Source organism: Tamandua tetradactyla, chromosome 2 (genome assembly GCF_023851605.1).
Source record: "Tamandua tetradactyla isolate mTamTet1 chromosome 2, mTamTet1.pri, whole genome shotgun sequence".
Lineage (NCBI taxonomy): Eukaryota > Metazoa > Chordata > Mammalia > Pilosa > Myrmecophagidae > Tamandua > Tamandua tetradactyla.
The window spans coordinates 126,528,075-126,547,192 of record NC_135328.1 but is presented as its reverse complement, the minus strand read 5'-3'; the positions used below and the strand labels follow the sequence as shown (position 1 = coordinate 126,547,192).

The window sequence follows — 19,118 nt, the reverse complement described above, 5'->3', positions numbered from 1 at the left end:
CTTGGGTGAAATGCTTCCACCATGCCACTTCTTTGTGCTCCCCCAAAGCATGTGATACAGTAGGATGTGTTGCTTAGGGTTGTGGTCCCTGGAGTTAAGCTGCTATTGTCCTGGCTTTACTACTTACTGCTACTGTGATTTGGGACAAGTTACTTTATCATTCTAAGCCTCAATTTCCTCAACTGTAAAATGGTGACAATAATATCGGGTATTTATTAAACTTGTTGGGAAGAATACAAGAATTAACTCCTGGGTATAATTTAGACAGCTTGAAGGCAAGAGAAAGCCCAATCCAGACTGTTTTATTGACTCACTTATCTTGAAGTCCAGAGGAAATATAGGCTTCAGACTTGGTTTGATATATTCACTCAGCCATAGGATTAAGGACCTGACTTCCTTCTCTTGTTGTGCTGTGCTTTCTGGGGTTGTCAGATTTAGCATAAATCTTGCTCTTCATCATGATGCCAAGAGGCTGTCATTAGAGCTATAGTCTTTCTCATCAAGACAAAAGAGTGAAAAAAAACAATCATTTAAACAAGCTATTCTAGAAGAGTAAGGAAAACTCTTTCCATACCCTCAGGAAACCTCTGTTCCTGTCCTCCTGCCCAGATGTAAATAACAAGCCCATTCTTGAACCAGTGTCTAGGGCAGAGGAATTCAATGTTCTAATTTCTTCAGATGTTAGATAGACCAGACACTGTAGCACAGGGGAGGGAGTCATGGGAAAATATCAGGTCCTCTATAAACTGTACAGTAAGTATGATATGGGGAAGGAGAAGTAGATGGATAATTGGGGAGATAATGGGGAGTTGAGCCTTTATCTAAAATGGGCAATTAGTAAACATCAATCTAATATTAGCATATATTAGTATTCCATTTGTATTTTTAATGACTACTTCTCATTTTTCTTTGTATTGTATTGTGCTGCTTACATGGTTGTTTCTTTATATCCCACCACCCACCTTCAAGCTTGTAAAATACCTAAGACAATGTGCTCTACTGATCATTTTTAGTAGTTACATGGTCCACCAAATATCTGTGCCAAGTAGAGTACATAAGAAGAACATGACTTCAGTAAATGTTAGTTAAACAAATTAAATGGCTATAAAAATGATTCTTCTCAATGCCAAAGTCTCTTTGTGACAAGAATTCGAGATTACTCGGCTCTCTTATGGTCAATTTAATGCATTTTAAAATATTTTTTCTTATAAATATAATACTACTAACCCATAATTGATTACACAGACACAGAAACCAATTATGCCCTTGGTATTTTCTAACTGATGAGTAAAATGTATTCTTTACCACAATTACACATGATTTATTCTTTATATAGCTTTCTTTCATAATAACTTTAAAAGTAGATGATTCCATTTGACCAGAGAGCATACCCTAAGAAGAACATAAAGAAACAGAATTTGTGTGGTCAGTATAACCTCATAACAAATGTTATGAAATGTTCAAATGAGCAAATTTGAAATCAGATTTATAGATCTCAAAATGACAAATTGTCAGGAAAAACACCAGTAATATATAGTGTGAAGTTAAAAGATATTTACATTGGAAAAGACTTCCCTATTAAGATTAATCTTTAAAACATCCAACTTTCCACAAAATATACCTAATCAATTTAAAGCCAACAGACATATGCATTATCCTTCCATATTTTTCGTAGTAAATAGCATTATTTCTAAATAAGTTTATTTCAATGGTTTTGAATACCCAAGAATATTAAGAATTCCACAATAATGCAACCACCAAATTTATGCTGCGATTTTTCAACAGATATGGCAACTGTCTCTCTATGTGAGCTTTTAAAAATTTCTTTGTAATTTTTTTAGGTTATGCTGGAATTCAGATTTTTAACCCCTGAAATCTATCTGACTTAAAAATTTAATATTCAAATTGAAAACATCTTTCAAAGAAGAAAAGAATGTGGGAGACTATAAAATGTACTGGTTGACAATAAATTTAGAGGAAATGTGGATTCTCTGTCATTTAACTGAAAGGCTGCAGCAGTAAAGAACTTTTGATTCTTGTCTGTAGAAACTTTTACTTCTTGTCTTTAGAGACCATGGTATGAATTTTAAGAGTAGAACCTGATGAAAGAGTTAAACAAAAAATATTCTCAGCATGAAAACTTATCAGACCATTTGAACATCATAAAAATATAATAATAAATTTTAAATTCGTAATAATACCACATAGGCCCAATCTATGTAACACTACATATATAAAGCTATATTATATATGTTGCATTTAATAATTCATATGCTGATCAGTCACATTTTTATTTCATGTACTTCTGAAAACTACAATGCTGGTTTATCTCTAGCCACATGATTTTCACCATCCAATACAAAGTAACACTTTAGAAAATAATGAATCAGCATGGAGGGCAGTTAATGCAGTGGACAGTAGTACATACCCACAGAATTTCATACCCACTGAATGGTGTAAGTATTGTTACCTGAGGCCAGCATGTTAAATAAATTTGCCCTATGTTTCTCTGCATTGGGAATCATGTCCTAAAATTCCCTGCTGTACTGTCATGTAAGATCAAACCAGTAAATCACTTTCTTATAGAAAAATTCAGGGAAGAATCAGGGCACCTTTGATCTTACCACACCTGACTAAATTTTAATACAACTGTCTTAAGTAATGGTAATTATTCCATTACCTCTGCTGCATTTGTGTGGTGAGTCATACAAGTGAAACATTCCAAGTCTCCTCAATGATCAGACTGCTTGATGGAGCAGCCAATGTTCATTAAAATCCATATTCCCCACTGGTTTCACTTCTTTGAGGACTCTAAGTGTAGTAACAGTTAGGGGTGCAATCAGTACAATGGAAAATATCCCACCCTAAATAATGTTTGAAAAAATACCTCCTTCCAAAAGTTGCACATAACCAATAGACTGTAGAAGAGATGCTCAATATCATTAATAATTAAAGAAAAAGCAAATTAAGAGAAAACCCAAATGCCAGGTTTCCCCATAAACAATAGGAGAATTTGAAACAAATGAGAAAATTTCTCACTGATGAGAGGACAAACTGATGCGCTTTTATTTGCTCTGCCATCATTTTAAATATGCCTACATTTGAACCAGTAACACCATTTCCATAAATATGTTCCCTGTAAGTATACAAAGATATATGCACAAGGATATTACAATGTTGAATAAGGAAACAGCTAAATGGATCATAAAAAAATCTATCCAAAGGCGTATCATGTAGCATCTAAAGAAAATTAGATAAATCTGTATTTTCTTTAAACTGAAAATATTCAAATTACATTGCAAAGTGAATAAAAGCAAGTTGGATAACACAATATCTATAATACAATTACCATCTGTTTAAGAAAAGTATATATACACACATACATATACGTATATATCCTTGTACATGCATAGAAATTTCTGCAAGTGCTCACAAAATGCTGATAGCCTAAGAAGGGGGACTCTAAATTGGTGGTGAGATCAAAGTGCAGCAAAATATGACCTTAACCTTTCATCTTATTATTTCATTCTTTGTCAAAAATACTTACAACGAGAGGGGTAATAAATTCTCTTTCTCCCTTACCCGTCTTATACAAGGGGAAAAGTGGATGTTAAGTGCCGAATGTGAAGAGGGTGTCCTAGGTGAGGAGCCCTGAATGTTTGTCCCACTGTATAAACATGGGCAGGCACACACACACACACACACATACACACACACACACACATACACACACACACACACACACATGCACACACACACACATGCACACACACACACACACATATGCGCACACACACACACAAAACTCACCAGCTTCCACCAGATTCTGAAACTTGGTATGAGTTTAAATGCCAACGACATTTATCCATTACTTTCTGGATTTTCTTATTTCAAGGAAGAATAGAAGGAACAGAAAAAACTGTTAATTTGTCCATTGCGGTCCCAAATACCTAGCGTAGATATTTCAAAAGAGAAAGTTAGAATCTTACATTTTTTTCCAGTCCCAAAAGAGTGAAATATATTTTTCGTAGATAGTATCGGTGATACAGGGAAATGCTTTGACTTGCTCCATGCTTCAATCAATCTTGAAATAAGGGTTGGGGAAGAACACTTAAAATATACTCTGCTGTTACTGTAAACCACAAGAATGGTGAAACTGCTTTCATAATGTTGTTGAAATACCATAAAATAAATCATGGGGATTCTGTCAGGTGGTGAAATTTCTGCCATTTTTCAACATACCAACTCACAAAAACACTAAAATGGAACACTCTCTGATTTTAGTCAGTGGTCTCTCTTTCCAAAATATATTGATATCACACTCAGTCACACTCAACAGTAAAAGTGATTTGAACAAGCATTCCCAATCTGTTTATTTGTTAATAAATTACATTCATCATACCATCATATCCCTATATTATGTACATTACCAAACACAAAAATAGAAATTAAAATGAATGAGATTTAAAATGCTGAGAAAATCAAGCCACTAATATTTTCTCCCCACATCCAATGGGATACTGTTCCCAATAACTCCAACAGCAATTCTCAGGGTATCGCATATGGAATTATAAAAGTCTACCCTTAAAGCCTTGAGAGAGTTCAGTGAAAAGCACGTGTGGCCTTGTTTCCCCTGCCCCCGGCAGACCCGTGGTCCTGTGGAAACCAGGAGTCCTCGCCACGACTGCCAGCCGGCCCGGTGCAGGCCCTCGGGCAGCAGTGGCAGCCTGGGGTCTTCATGACCGCGGCGGCTTCCCCACCCCTAGACCCGACCTGCTGCCTGATTTCCCTGCCCGCACTTGCCTGGCGGCGGGGCTGCGAGAAGAGGGGAACGGCGGCTTCCAGGATGTGGCAGAGGGCGGTCAGGGACTCAAGGGCCAATGACACGGGTCTGCGGGTACCCAAGCGCGTCTGCCTCCTCAGACCACCGAGCCGGGCGCGGTGACCGCTCTGTCCCGACTGAGTAAGACGCCGCCTCGCCCCGACAGCGACGGGCAGAGGCCTTAACGGGCCTGAGACGCGAGCAGAGCCCTGAAGACACACGTGGAACGGTAAGCGGCAGACGCGTGGTTGGCACTTAATTAATAATTTCAAGAGACAAATGGTAGTAGAATAATGTGCCATATTTATCCAGTAATAAGTGCCCAGCACCCTTTGGGAAGATTTACTGATCTTTTAAAGAAGGTCTGTGTATATAATAGGAAAAAGCTGCTCTCGGCTTTCCCTCAGCCTTTAAAAAGAAAACTTTTGCTACAGCTAGGCTTACTAGATGTCAGGAGGTTGCTGAAGTTTGATAAAGTATAGTGAGAAAATCATATCTTGAAATGCCCATTTGTTAAAAAATAATAAATTTTTAAAAATCAGAGAAAATTAAATTCTCCTGGAAATGATTTTGAAATGGAATTTAGACTGTCTCTGGAAGCAACTTGGGGAAGACAAACATTCAGGCTAGTTCTGTGTTAGAGCATATGGAAAGAAGGCTGAGAAAGCCAGATGGTCATATTTAGAACATACTTTCATATTATAACCATTGTTTTGTGTGCACATTTTATTCCTTAATAATTTCCATATATTTGACAATGCTAAGTACTTTTTTGAAATATCTCTTCTTCCTAGATGTTTTGAAGTGACTGACATATGTTAAAAATAGTGGTAATTAATAGTTTAAAAATTTAACTTCTGTGTGAGACTAAAGCAAAAAATGTTTATTTGGTACAAAATTTATATTTTGACTAGTGCAGTTCCTAATATAATTTATGTGGACAGTTTAAATGAACACCGTAAGTACCTGGGACCTTGACTAGGGCATAAGATTTTGTAGGTTTTTCCAGAGTGATGCCCGACAAAACCCAGAGTGATTTGAACAGTGAGTATATTTACAAACTCCCCTTGGGAGAATAGTGAGAAAAGGGGAAAATTTAACTTCCCCAAGTGGAGAATTCTTGATATTCTCACAAGCAGTGGAGAAAACCAAAGCATTAGGCTGAGCCCCAATCCTGGGGTTTGTTCATATGAAACCTAACTCCACAAAGGATAGGTTAATCCTACTTAAAATCAAGCCTAAGAGTCACCCTCAAGAGAACCTCTTATGTTGCTCACATGTGGCCTCTCTCTCCCAGCCGACACAACCAGCAAACTCACTGCCCTCCCCCTCTCTAGGTGGGACATGACTCCCAGGGGTGTAGACTATCCTGGCAATGTGGGACAGAAATCCTAGAATGAGGTAGGACTCGGCATCAAGGGATTGAGAAAACCTTCTTGACCAAAAGGAGGAAGAGTGAAATGAGACAAAATAAAGTGTCAATGACTGAGAGATTCCAGAGTCGAGAGGTTATCCTGGAGGTTATTCTTACGCATTAAATAGACATCACCTTGTCAGTCAAGATGTGGTGGAGAGGCTGAAGGGAACTGCCTGAAAATGTGGAGCTGTGTTCCAGTAGCCATGTTTCTTGAAGATGATTGTATAATGATATAACTTCCACAGTGTGACTGTGTGATTGTGAAAACCTTGTGTCTGATGCTCCTTTTATCTACGTTATCAACAGATGAGTAAAACATACAGAATAAAAATAAATAATAGGGGGAACAAATGTTAAAATAAATTTCGTAGATTGAAATACTAGGGATCAGTGAAAGGGAGGGATAAGAGGTATGATATGTATGAATTTTTGTTTTCTTTTTATTTCTTTTTCTGAATTGATGCAAATGTTCTAAGAAATGATCATGATGAATATATAACTAGGTGATGATATTGTGAATAACTGATTATATATGTAGAATGGAATGATCATATATTAAGAATGCTTGTGTTTGTTGTTATATATTTTTTAAATTAATAAATAAATCAGAAAGGAGAAGAAAAAATAGATATTTTCAGAAAAATGGAAAAACCATTAGAAATAATAAAAGAACTCAGTTGGGCGAGTCCGTGGAAAAAAATAATGTGTTGAAATAAATAGCCTTCATAAAAGAAAAATGGTAGTAGTAAAAGAATGAATTTTGTAATTATCTTTTTGTTAAAATTCATATGAAATATTGTGGTTTTACTGAATTGATAAACTGCTTCTCAGAGTAGTACACATTTTGTGCACTGGTTTGTGGGAGGAGGGATAAAGAAGTGCACAGGGTTCTATATCTGTGTTTATGATGAGACAAGATTAACCATTGTCTGTGTTTGTGCATTTGGTTTTATGTTACCGTGTATACAGTGAGCAAACACATCTTAATTTATAGCATCTAGTCTTCTAGATTTTAAGGAGGTTTTTGAGGCCAAGATGGTCATGGTTAGGGCATGTCTCAGATTATAACCCTTGTTATGTGTGTGCAGTTTTATTTAACAATACTATGTGTATAGTGGACAAGTAAGTTCCTATCTGAAATATCTTGTCTTTCTAAATGTTGTTTAGAAGACACAAACCTTGTTACATGCTTGTAGTTTATTCAACACTACTATATTTATAGTGGACAAATATAAGTCTTTATTTGAAGCAAATAGCCTTTCTAGATATTTAGAAGTGCAGAAACTATGGAAAAAGTAGAAATAGTAAAATAAAATCTACCCTGTCTTTGGCGATTAAGTGCTGCCACCTGGCTTCTGCCAACTTGGGATCCAGTCAACCCTACTGTGCTTAAGGATTCCAGCTCAGTGACAGCAGTTCCTACACTAATATCTGACCTACAGAGAAGTGCAACTACAGAGCTCTTCAGAGATGATGGCACTAATCTCACAAATTTCTCACTCTTCTGGTAAAAGGTGCATCCTCTGGACATTCCTGGGGTGTAAGAGCAGACTTTGCATGATAAATCCACTCTAACATCCCAATCTCTCTAAACTTCTGGATCCCCTCATCCACATTATACCAGGGCAGTTCTGGCATTTCAACCTCAGGTAATGTTGGCCACCTATTGATCCATGTTTCAACCAACCATCCAAACAAACTGTTACTACCTTTTCTAACCCCTCAGGCTATAACATTGAATGCAGAATAGCTTCTTAGTGGGCCCATATCAATAAATTCAGCCTGACGTAGCCTTATATTCCTCCCACCATTTTCCCACACCCTTAAAATCCATTGCCACACATATTCCCCTGATTTCTGTCTATATAAATTGGAAAACTCACACAGTTCTTTTGGGTTATAACATATCTCCTCATGGGTGATACTTTGTACCTCTCCTTTAAGGGCTTGTTGGGTTTTTAGTCTAGTTATAGATCTGGGAGAAATGAGGGGTGGTGGGGGGTGGTTCATGAAAAGAATTAGAAATATCTTCCCAGCCATTTGCCTCAGGGCATTCATTTGCAGTTTCATCTGATGAGACAGGATTAATCACTCTAGGGCTAATCCCTTCAGGAGGAGGTTGGTTGGCCAACTCCTCAAGGCAGGCTGGAGTTGGGGCATCTGTGTCCTCAGGGCAAACTATTGCAGGTTCATCTAGAGAAGACTCAGCATGACCTAGTGTTTCAACCTCACCCCCAGCATCATTATCGATCCATATGTCACCATCCCATTTTTCAGGGTCCCACTGCTTTCCAATCAATGCCCTCACTTTAACGGCAGACACCATGCAATATTGAGATTTCAGTTTATGTTTAAACGTTGCTACTCTAACAATAAGATTCTGAGTCTGATTTTCAGAGATCTCATGTCTACAGCCAAAGGAAACAAAATTTTCCTTCAGGACACTCATTGAAACTTCTACATCTGTCAGACGGTGCTTAAGCTTCTTGTTTGAAGCCTTAAGCCCATCCTTTTCACTCCATAATGTAGCCAGTGTATCTAACAACAACCAGCCAACATCTCTATACCTCTTATTTCCACTCTCTAAAGGTGTCAAAAACGTTATCCCCCAGAACCTGGCTTCATACAAGCGAAACACTAGGAGAATTGAATGGTGATATTTTGACTATCTCTTTTGCCAACTCACTCCATGGATTGGAAGTGTCATTCAGATTATGGGAATAAAAGTCCTTAGTGCCTTTGAGTCCAGTCAGGGTAGAAAACCATTCATAAATATCCATTTTTAAGATTCTGTTTCTTAAGAACCACTCCCAGTACCAAGTTGTATTAGTGAGGGTTCTCTAGAAAAACAAAATCAACAGGAAACACTCACAAATTTAAAATTTATAAAACTGTCTCACATAATCGTGGGAACACAGAGTCCAAACTCCACACAGCAGGCTGTGAAGCTGATGATTCTGGTGGAGGGTCTGGAAAACTCCACAGGAGAGGCTCACTGGCTGAAGCAGGAAAAAGAGAGCCTGTCTCTTCTGAATCCTCCTTAAAAGGCTTCCAGCGATTAGATTAAACTTCATTCATCGCAGAAGACACTGTCCTTGGCTGGTTACAAATGGAATCAGCTGTGGATGCAGCTGACATGATCATGATTTTATTCTATGAGACGTCCTCATCACAACACAGGCCAGCGCTTGTCCAACCAGACAAACAGGTACCACCACTTGGCCAAGTTGACACATGAACCTGATCATGAGCTGGCTACTATCCCTCTTGGTCTTTGAAATTTCTGTCATATGTAAATGCATGTGGCAGCCCATCCAAAATAAAAGCAAGAGGATGAAATGAGGACTTTCCAGGTTAAAGAGGAAAACCAGAGTATACTGGTTCTATAGAATCTCTAGTGCTGTGGCACAACCCACACACTTGGACATGTAGAAAGTGAATGTAGACTTCTGGAAAGATGGCCAATAGACTAACTCAAGCGTAGCCCTGCTCCATGGAAAAAGTTAGAGAAAGGAAAGGAAAGTTGACTGAGATGGCAATTCTGAAGTGTGGCTGACATGGGAAAGCCTTCTGTGCCACATGCAACAGCCCTGGTTGCAGAGGCCAAGGAACTAAGAGACAGAAAGCTGAATCTTGGCATAGAGGCACAGAGCCACAGAGCCCATGGGAGTGCCCTCAGCCATACTTCCTAGCTCTGAGAAAGTACTGACCTGTGTAGCTAGGTCACATCTGCCCCCAATCCATGAGGGCACAATACAACCTGCTGCCACAGCTCTATGTAGAAAGCGCCTGTATCATAGACACATGCACACCAGGGATACTCCCCACATAGCCACACCCTCCCTGGCTGCTGGGCACTCATGTTCACAAGCATCAGTGTAAAATCCCCAAACTGTGCCTACAACTGCCCTGAAACAAATCACCACACTGAGTGCCCACTCTGTGCCCTGTTCCCTGCTCTACAACCATTTTGCAAACACAAGGCCTCCGAATACTGAAAGAAATCAACTTCCAAAGTAAATCAATCAAGATATTTATGTGACAAAGACAGCAGAAGATCACTAAGCATATCACAATGCAGACACATATAGCCATGCCTAATGACCAAATTAAAATACCAAAGGAGACACAGATGCTGAAACAACTAATCAAAATTTTCATACAACTCTACTTAATAAAATAAGTGGGATAGCAAATAACACAAAGGAGATCAAAAAGATAGTAGAAGAGCATGAAGTGGAATTTGAAAGAATAAATAGAAAAATAGAGGATATCACTGAGATTAAAGACTCTGTTAACCAAATAAAATACATACTAGAGGCACACAGCACCAGATTTGAAGAGAAAGAAGAAAGAATAAGTGATATAGAAGACAGGATAACTGAATTTGAAGACTCAAAACAGCCAATGGCAAAAAGGATGGAAAAATTGAGTGGGAACTCAGAGAAATTTCAGACAAAATAAAGCACACACATAAAGAATCATTGGTGTCTCAGAAGGAAAAGAGAAGAATAAAGGGCTAGGAAGAGCACTTGAGGATATAATGGGGGAAAACTTCCCAACCCTCATAAAGGACATAAATATACAAGTCAAAGAAGCCCAAAGAACTCTAAACAGAATAAATCCAAATAGACCTTCCCAAAAGTACAGACTAATCAGTCTGTCAAATGTTAAAGAGAAGCAATCCTGAAAGTGGCAAGAGAAAAACAATGTACTACATATAAGGGAAATTAAATAGGACACAGTTCAGACTACTCAGTTAGCACCCTGGAGGCCAGAAGGCACTGGTATGATATATTCAAGATTCTGAAAGAGAAAGATTTCTAGCCAAGAATTCTGTCCCCAGACAAATTGTCCTTCAAAGTGGAAGGAGAGATTAAAGTTTTCACAGTCAAAAAAAATCCTGAAAAAATCTGTCAACCAGAAACACTAAAAGGAGTTCTGCTAGCTGAAATAAGACAGGAGAGGGCAGTCTGGAGGAGGGCACAGAATTGAAGAGTACCACTAATGGTAATTTAAAGAATACAAAGAGAAAGAGGGAAAGAAATATTTAAATCTGAAAATAAAATATAGAAGATAAGATGGTAGACTCAAGAAACAGATTCTCAGTAATAACTTGGATTGTTAATGGAATAAATTTACCAATTAAAAGGTACAGATTGGCAGAATGGATTAAGAAACATAATCCAGCTATATGCTGCTAACAAGAGACTCATCTGAGACACGAGGATACAAATAGGTTGAAAGTGAAAAGATGGAAAAAGTTTTTCCATCCAAGTTGTAACCAAAAGAAAGCAGGGGTAGCTATACTAATATCAGACAAAATAAACTTGAAATGTAAAGACATCATAAGATACAAAGAAACACAGTATATACTAATTAAAGGGTCAATTCACCAAGAAGATATAACAATCATAAATGTTTATGCTCCCAATCAAGGAGCTTAAAGTATATGAGAAAGATATTGGCAAAACTGAAGGGAGCAAGAAATGTTTCGACAATAATAGTAGGAGACTTCAACACACCACTCTCCTCTATAGATAGAACAACCAGACAGAAGGTCAGCAAAGAAATACAGAAGTTAAATAACTTGATAAATGAATTAGACCTAACAGACATATATAGGTCATTGCACCTCAAAGCACAAAGATATACATTCTTCTCTAGTGCTCACCAAACATTCTCCAGGATAGCGCATATGCTGGGGCACAGAACAGGTGTCTCTCTCTCTCTCTCTCTCTCCCTCTCTCTCTAATATATATATAAATTATTCAAAGCACTTTCTCTGATCAAAATGGGATGAAGCTGGATCTCAATACCACTAAAGAATGAGAACATTCAAAACTATATGGAGATTAATTAACATGCTCTTAAACAACCAGTGGGTCAAAGAAGAAATTGCTAGAGAAATCAGTAGCTATCTGGAGAGGAATAAAAATAAGGGTACAACTGATCAGAATTGATGAGATGAAGCAAAGGCTGTGCTGAGAGGGAAATGTATTGCCCTAAATGCCCATATTAAAAAACTGGAGGAGGTGGGGCGCCTTGGGGAGACTGGCCTTCGGTGGGCCAGTGAGACCCAGACTTCCTGGAAGATGGCGGCTTAGTAAGACGCGCGGATCTTAGTTTCTTCTCCAGGACACCTACTAGGGGAGTAGAAACGATACAGAAAGCGCCCAAAGCCACAACAGAGATAAAAAAGACAGCGTACCCCATCCTGGAACGGCTGGCTGGCTGAGAGAAGCAGCTCGGGTGAGATCGCCGAGGCGCGCGGGCCTTACCGGGCGGGGTGGCAAGCGGCCGGAGTTACTCCCTTCCCCCTTCCCGGGCTGGCTGGGAGAATTGGAGAGGTGGTCCCCTGAAACCAAGGCGACTGGCGCCCACACCACGCGCAGCCCCCGGACCAACTGAGAGAATTGGATCGGAAACCCCCAGGCCGCGGAGAACGGTGACCCCGTGACTCCCGGGGAACGTGCACTCTCTCGGGCGGGCCGCTGCCGCTGGCGCCCTCCCGCCACGCTTGTTGCCCAGGGCCGACTAGGAAATTCGGACGGGCTCTTTCCCTGGCTGCGGTGACCAGCAACCCTCCCTGCGTTCGGACACCCTCCCTGCGTTCGGACCCCGGGCCGGCTCAAGCCGCTTCGGCTAGCGAACCCCCAGGACGGCGAGAGTTTTCCAAAGTTTAAGGTCCCACAGCACCTTTTCTGGTGGGACCTGCAGACAAATGTGTGCCACGAGCGCCACCTACTGGGCAGGATAAGAAAAACAGAACCCAGAGATTTCACAGAAAAATATTACAACCTTGCTGGGTCCAACACCAAGAGAAATCTGAATAAATGCCCAGACGCCAGCAGCAGAAGATAACTGTCCACGCTCAAAAGATTGAGAATATGGCTCAGTCAAAGGAACAAACCAATAGCTCAAATGAGACACAAGAGCTGAGACAACTAATGCTGAATATACGAACAGAAATGGAAAACCTCTTCAAAAATGAAATCGATAAATTGAGGGAGGACATGAAGAGGACATGGGCTGAACATAAAGAAGAAATAGAAAAACTGAAAAAACAAATCGCAGAACTTATGGAAGTGAAGGATAAAGTAGCAAACATAGAAAAAATAATGGATAGCTACAATGATAGATTTAAAGAGACAGAAGATAGAATTAGTGATTTGGAGGATGGAACATCTGAATTCCAAAAAGAAACAGAAACTATAGGGAAAAGAATGGAAAAATTTGAACAGGGTATCAGGGAACTCAAGGACAATATGAACCGCACAAATATACGTGTTGTGGGTGTCCCAGAAGGAGAAGAGAAGGGAAAAGGAGGAGAAAAACTAATGGAAGAAATTATCATTGAAAATTTCCCAACTCTTATGAAAGACCTAAAATTACAGATCCAAGAAGTGCAGCGCACCCCAAAGAGATTAGACCCAAATAGGCGTTCTCCAAGACACTTACTAGTTAGAATGTCAGAGGTCAAAGAGAAAGAGAAGATCTTGAAAGCAGCAAGAGAAAAACAATCCATTACATACAAGGGAAACCCAATAAGACTTTGTGTAGATTTCTCAGCAGAAACCATGGAAGCTAGAAGACAGTGGGATGATATATTTAAAATACTAAAAGAGAAAAACTGCCAACCAAGACTCCTATATCCAGCAAAATTATCCTTCAAAACTGAGGGAGAAATTAAAACATTCTCAGACAAAAAGTCACTGAAAGAATTTGTGACCAAGAGACCAGCTCTGCAAGAAATACTAAAGGGAGCACTAGAGTCAGATACAAAAAGACAGAAGAGAGAGATATGGAAAAGAGTGTAGAAAGAAGGAAAATCAGATATGATATATATAATACAAAAGACAAAATGTTAGAGGAAAATATTATCCAAACAGTAATAACACTAAATGTCAATGGACTGAATTCCCCAATCAAAAGACATAGACTGGAAGAATGGATTAAAAAACAGGATCCTTCTATATGCTGTCTACAGGAAACACATCTTAGACCCAAAGATAAACATAGGTTGAAAGTGAAAGGTTGGGAAAAGATATTTCATGCAAATAACAACCAGAAAAGAGCAGGAGTGGCTATACTAATATCCAACAAATTAGACTTCAAATGTAAAACAGTTAAAAGAGACAAAGAAGGACACTATATACTAATAAAAGGAACAATTAAACAAGAAGACATAACAATCATAAATATTTACGCACCGAATCAGAATGCCCCAAAATACGTGAGGAATATACTGCAAACACTGAAAAGGGAAATAGACTCATATACCATAATAGTTGGAGACTTCAACTCACCACTTTCATCAAGGGACAGAACATCTAGACAGAGGATCAACAAAGAAATAGAGAATCTGAATATTACTATAAATGAACTAGACTTAATAGACATTTATAGGACATTACATCCCACAACAGCAGGATACACCTTTTTCTCAAGTGCTCATGGATCATTCTCAAAGATAGACCATATGCTGGGTCACAAAGCAAGTCTCAACAAATTTAAAAAGATTGAAATCTTACACAACACTTTCTCGGACCATAAAGGAATGATGTTGGAAATCAATAATAGGCAGAGTGCCAGAAAATTCACAAATACGTGGAGGCTCAACAACACACTCCTAAACAACGACTGGGTCAAAGAAGAAATTGCAAGAGAAATTAGCAAATACCTCGAGGCGAATGAAAATGAAAACACAACATATCAAAACTTATGGGACACAGCAAAGGCAGTGCTAAGAGGGAAATTTATTGCTCTAAATGCCTATATCAGAAAAGAAGAAAAGGCAAAAATTCAGGAATTAACTATCCATTTGGAAGAACTGAAGAAAGAACAGCAAGCTAACCCCAAAGCAAGCAAAAGGAAAGAAATAACAAAGATTAGAGCACAAATAAATGAAATTGAAAACATGAAAACAATAGAGAAAATCAATAAGGCCAGAAGTTGGTTCTATGAGAAAATCAATAAGATTGATGGGCCCTTAGCAAGATTGACAAAAAGAAGAAGAGAGAGGATGCAAATAAATAAGATCAGAAATGGAAGAGGAGACATAACTACTGACCTCACAGAAATAAAGGAGGTAATAACAGGATACTATGAACAATTTTACGCTAATAAATACAACAATTTAGAGGAAATGGACGGGTTCCTGGAAAGACATGAACAACCAACTTTGACTCAAGAAGAAATAGATGACCTCAACAAACCAATCACAAGTAAAGAAATTGAATTAGTCATTCAAAAGCTTCCTAAAAAGAAAAGTCCAGGACCAGATGGCTTCACATGTGAATTCTACCAAACGTTCCAGAAAGAATTAGTACCAATTCTCTTCAAACTCTTCAAAAAAATCGAAGTGGAGGGAAAACTACCTAATTCATTCTATGAAGCCAACATCACCCTCATACCAAAACCAGGCAAAGATATTACAAAAAAAGAAAACTACAGACCAATCTCTCTAATGAATACAGATGCAAAAATCCTCAATAAAATTCTAGCAAATCGTATCCAACAACACATTAAAAGAATTATACATCATGACCAAGTAGGATTCATCCCAGGTATGCAAGGATGGTTCAACATAAGAAAATCAATTAATGTAATACACCATATCAACAAATCAAAGCAGAAAAATCACATGATCATCTCAATTGATGCAGAGAAGGCATTCGACAAGATTCAACATCCTTTCCTGTTGAAAACACTTCAAAAGATAGGAATACAAGGGAACTTCCTTAAAATGATAGAGGGAATATATGAAAAACCCACAGCTAATATCATCCTCAATGGGGAAAAATTGAAAACTTTCCCCCTAAGATCAGGAACAAGACAAGGATGTCCACTATCACCACTATTATTCAACATTGTGTTAGAGGTTCTAGCCAGAGCAATTAGACAAGAAAAAGAAATACAAGGCATCAAAATTGGAAAGGAAGAAGTAAAACTATCACTGTTTGCAGACGATATGATACTATATGTCGAAAACCCAGAAAAATCCACAACAAAACTACTAGAGCTAATAAATGAGTACAGCAAAGTAGCAGGTTATAAGATCAACATTCAAAAATCTGTAGCATTTCTATACACTAGTAATGAACAAGCTGAGGGGGAAATCAAGAAATGAATCCCATTTACAATTGCAACTAAAAGAATAAAATACCTAGGAATAAATTTAACTAAAGAGACAAAAAACCTATATAAAGAAAACTACAAAAAACTGCTAAAAGAAATCACAGAAGACCTAAATAGATGGAAGGGCATACCGTGTTCATGGATTGGAAGACTAAATATAGTTAAGATGTCAATCCTACCTAAATTGATTTACAGATTCAATGCAATACCAGTCAAAATCCCAACAACTTATTTTTCAGAAATAGAAAAACCAATAAGCAAATTTATCTGGAAGGGCAGGGTGCCCCGAATTGCTAAAAGCACCTTGAGGAAAAAAAACGAAGCTGGAGGTCTCGCGCTGCCTGACTTTAAGGCATATTATGAAGCCACAGTGGTCAAAACAGCATGGTATTGGCATAAAGATAGATATATCGACCAATGGAATCGAATAGAGTGCTCAGATATAGACCCTATCATCTATGGACATTTGATCTTTGATAAGGCAGTCAAGCCAACTCACCTGGGACAGAGCAGTCTCTTCAATAAATGGTGCCTAGAGAACTGGATATCCATATGCAAAAGAATGAAAGAAGACCCATCTCTCACACCCTATACAAAAGTTAACTCAAAATGGATCAAAGATCTAAACATTAGGTCTAAGACCATAAAACAGTTAGAGGAAAATGTTGGGAGATATCTTATGGATCTTACAACTGGAGGCGGTTTTATGGACCTTAAACCTAAAGCAAGAGCACTGAAGAAGGAAATAAATAAATGGGAACTCCTCAAAATTAAACACTTTTGTGCATCAAAGAACTTCATCAAGAAAGTAGAAAGACAGCCTTCACAATGGGAGACAATATTTGGAAATGATATATCAGATAAAGGTCTAGTATCCAGAATTTATAAAGAGATTGTTCATCTCAACAACAAAAAGACAGCCAACCCAATTACAAAATGGGAAAAAGACTTGAACAGACACCTCTCAGAAGAGGAAATACGGATGGCCAAGAGGCACATGAAGAGATGCTCAATGTCCCTGGCCATTAGCGAAATGCAAATCAAAACCACAATGAGATATCATCTCACACCCACCAGAATGGCCATTATCAACAAAACAGAAAATGACAAGTGCTGGAGAGGATGCGGAGAAAGAGGCACACTTATCCACTGTTGGTGGGAATGTCAAAGGGTGCAACCACTGTGGAAGGCAGTTTGGCGGTTCCTCAAAAAGCTGAATATAGAATTGCCATACGACCCAGCAATACCATTGCTAGGTATCTACTCAAAGGACTTAAGGGCAAAGACACAAACGGACATTTGCACACCAATGTTTATAGCAGCATTATTTACAATTGCAAAGAGATGGAAACAGCCAAAATCTCCATCAACAGAAGAGTGGCTAAACAAACTGTGGTATATACATACGATGGAATATTATGCAGCTTTAAGACAAGATAAACTTATGAACCATGTAATAACATGGATGGACCTAGAGAATATTATGCTGAGTGAGTCCAGCCAAAAACTAAAGGACAAATACTGTATGGTCCCACTGATGTGAACGGACATTCGAGAATAAACTTGAAATATGGCATTGGTAACAGAGTTCAGCAGGAGTTAGAAACAGGGTAAGACAATGGGTAATTGAAGCTGAAGGGATACAGACTGTGCAACAGGACTAGATACAAAAACTCAAAAATGGACAGCACAATAATACCTAATTGTAAAGTAATCATGTTAAAACACTGAATGAAGCTGCATCTGAGCTATAGGTTTTTGTTTTGTTTTGTTTTGTTTTGTTTTGATTTTACTATTATTACTTTTATTTTTTTCTCTATATTAACATTCTATATCTTTTTCGGTTATGTTGCTAGTTCTTCTAAACCAATGCAAATGTACTAAGAAATGATGATCATGCATCTATGTGATGATGTTAAGAATTAATGATTGCATGTGTAGAATGGTATGATCTCTAAATGTTGGGTTAATTTCTTTTTTTCCGTTAATTAAAAAAAAAAGAAAGAGAAGGGATAATTGGAGATGAAGGGATACAGACTGTACAACGGGACTGGATATAAAAACTCAGAAATGGACAGCACAATACTACCCAATTGTAATGCAATTATGTTAAAACACTGAATGAAGCTGCATGTGAGGTATAGGTTTTTTGTTTTTGTTTTTTTTGTTTTTTTTCTTTCTATTATTGTTTTAATTCTTATTCTGTTGTCTTTTTATTTCTTTTTCTAAATCGATGCAAATGTACTAAGAAATGATGAATATGCAACTATGTGATGTTATTAAGAATTACTGATTGTACATGTAGATTGGAATGATTTCTAATTGTTTTGTTAATTCTTTTTTTAATTAATAAAAAAAAAACTGGAAAGAGCAAAAATCAAGAAATTAACTGCAAACCTGGACAAACTTGAGAAAGAACAGAAAACTAATCCCAAAGCAAATAGGAGAAGAGAAATAACAAGGATTAAAGCAGAGATAAATGAATGGGAGAACAAAAGAACAATAGAAAGAATCAATCAAAGCAAAAGGTGGTTCTTTGAGAAAATAAATAAAATTGATGGGACACTAGGAAAACTGACAAAGAAAAAAAAGAGAGAGGATGCAAATAAAATCAGAAATGAGAAGGGGTGTATTACCACAGATCCTGAAGAATTAAAAGAAATCATAAGAGGATACTATGAACAACTATACACCAACAAACTGGACAACTTAGATGAAATGGATAAACTCTTGGAGATA

At 38.0% G+C, this 19,118-nt stretch overlaps 1 long non-coding RNA gene across 1 annotated transcript in view; it reads right to left on the bottom strand.

The window, feature by feature from the left end:
- LOC143673827 (uncharacterized) overlaps positions 1-19,118 on the bottom strand; it is an 88,791-nt gene that overhangs the window by 13,540 nt on the left and 56,133 nt on the right. The window contains exon 2 of the long non-coding RNA XR_013170673.1: positions 315-491. This is a non-coding gene — a long non-coding RNA (uncharacterized LOC143673827). The remainder of the gene's footprint in view (positions 1-314; positions 492-19,118) is intronic.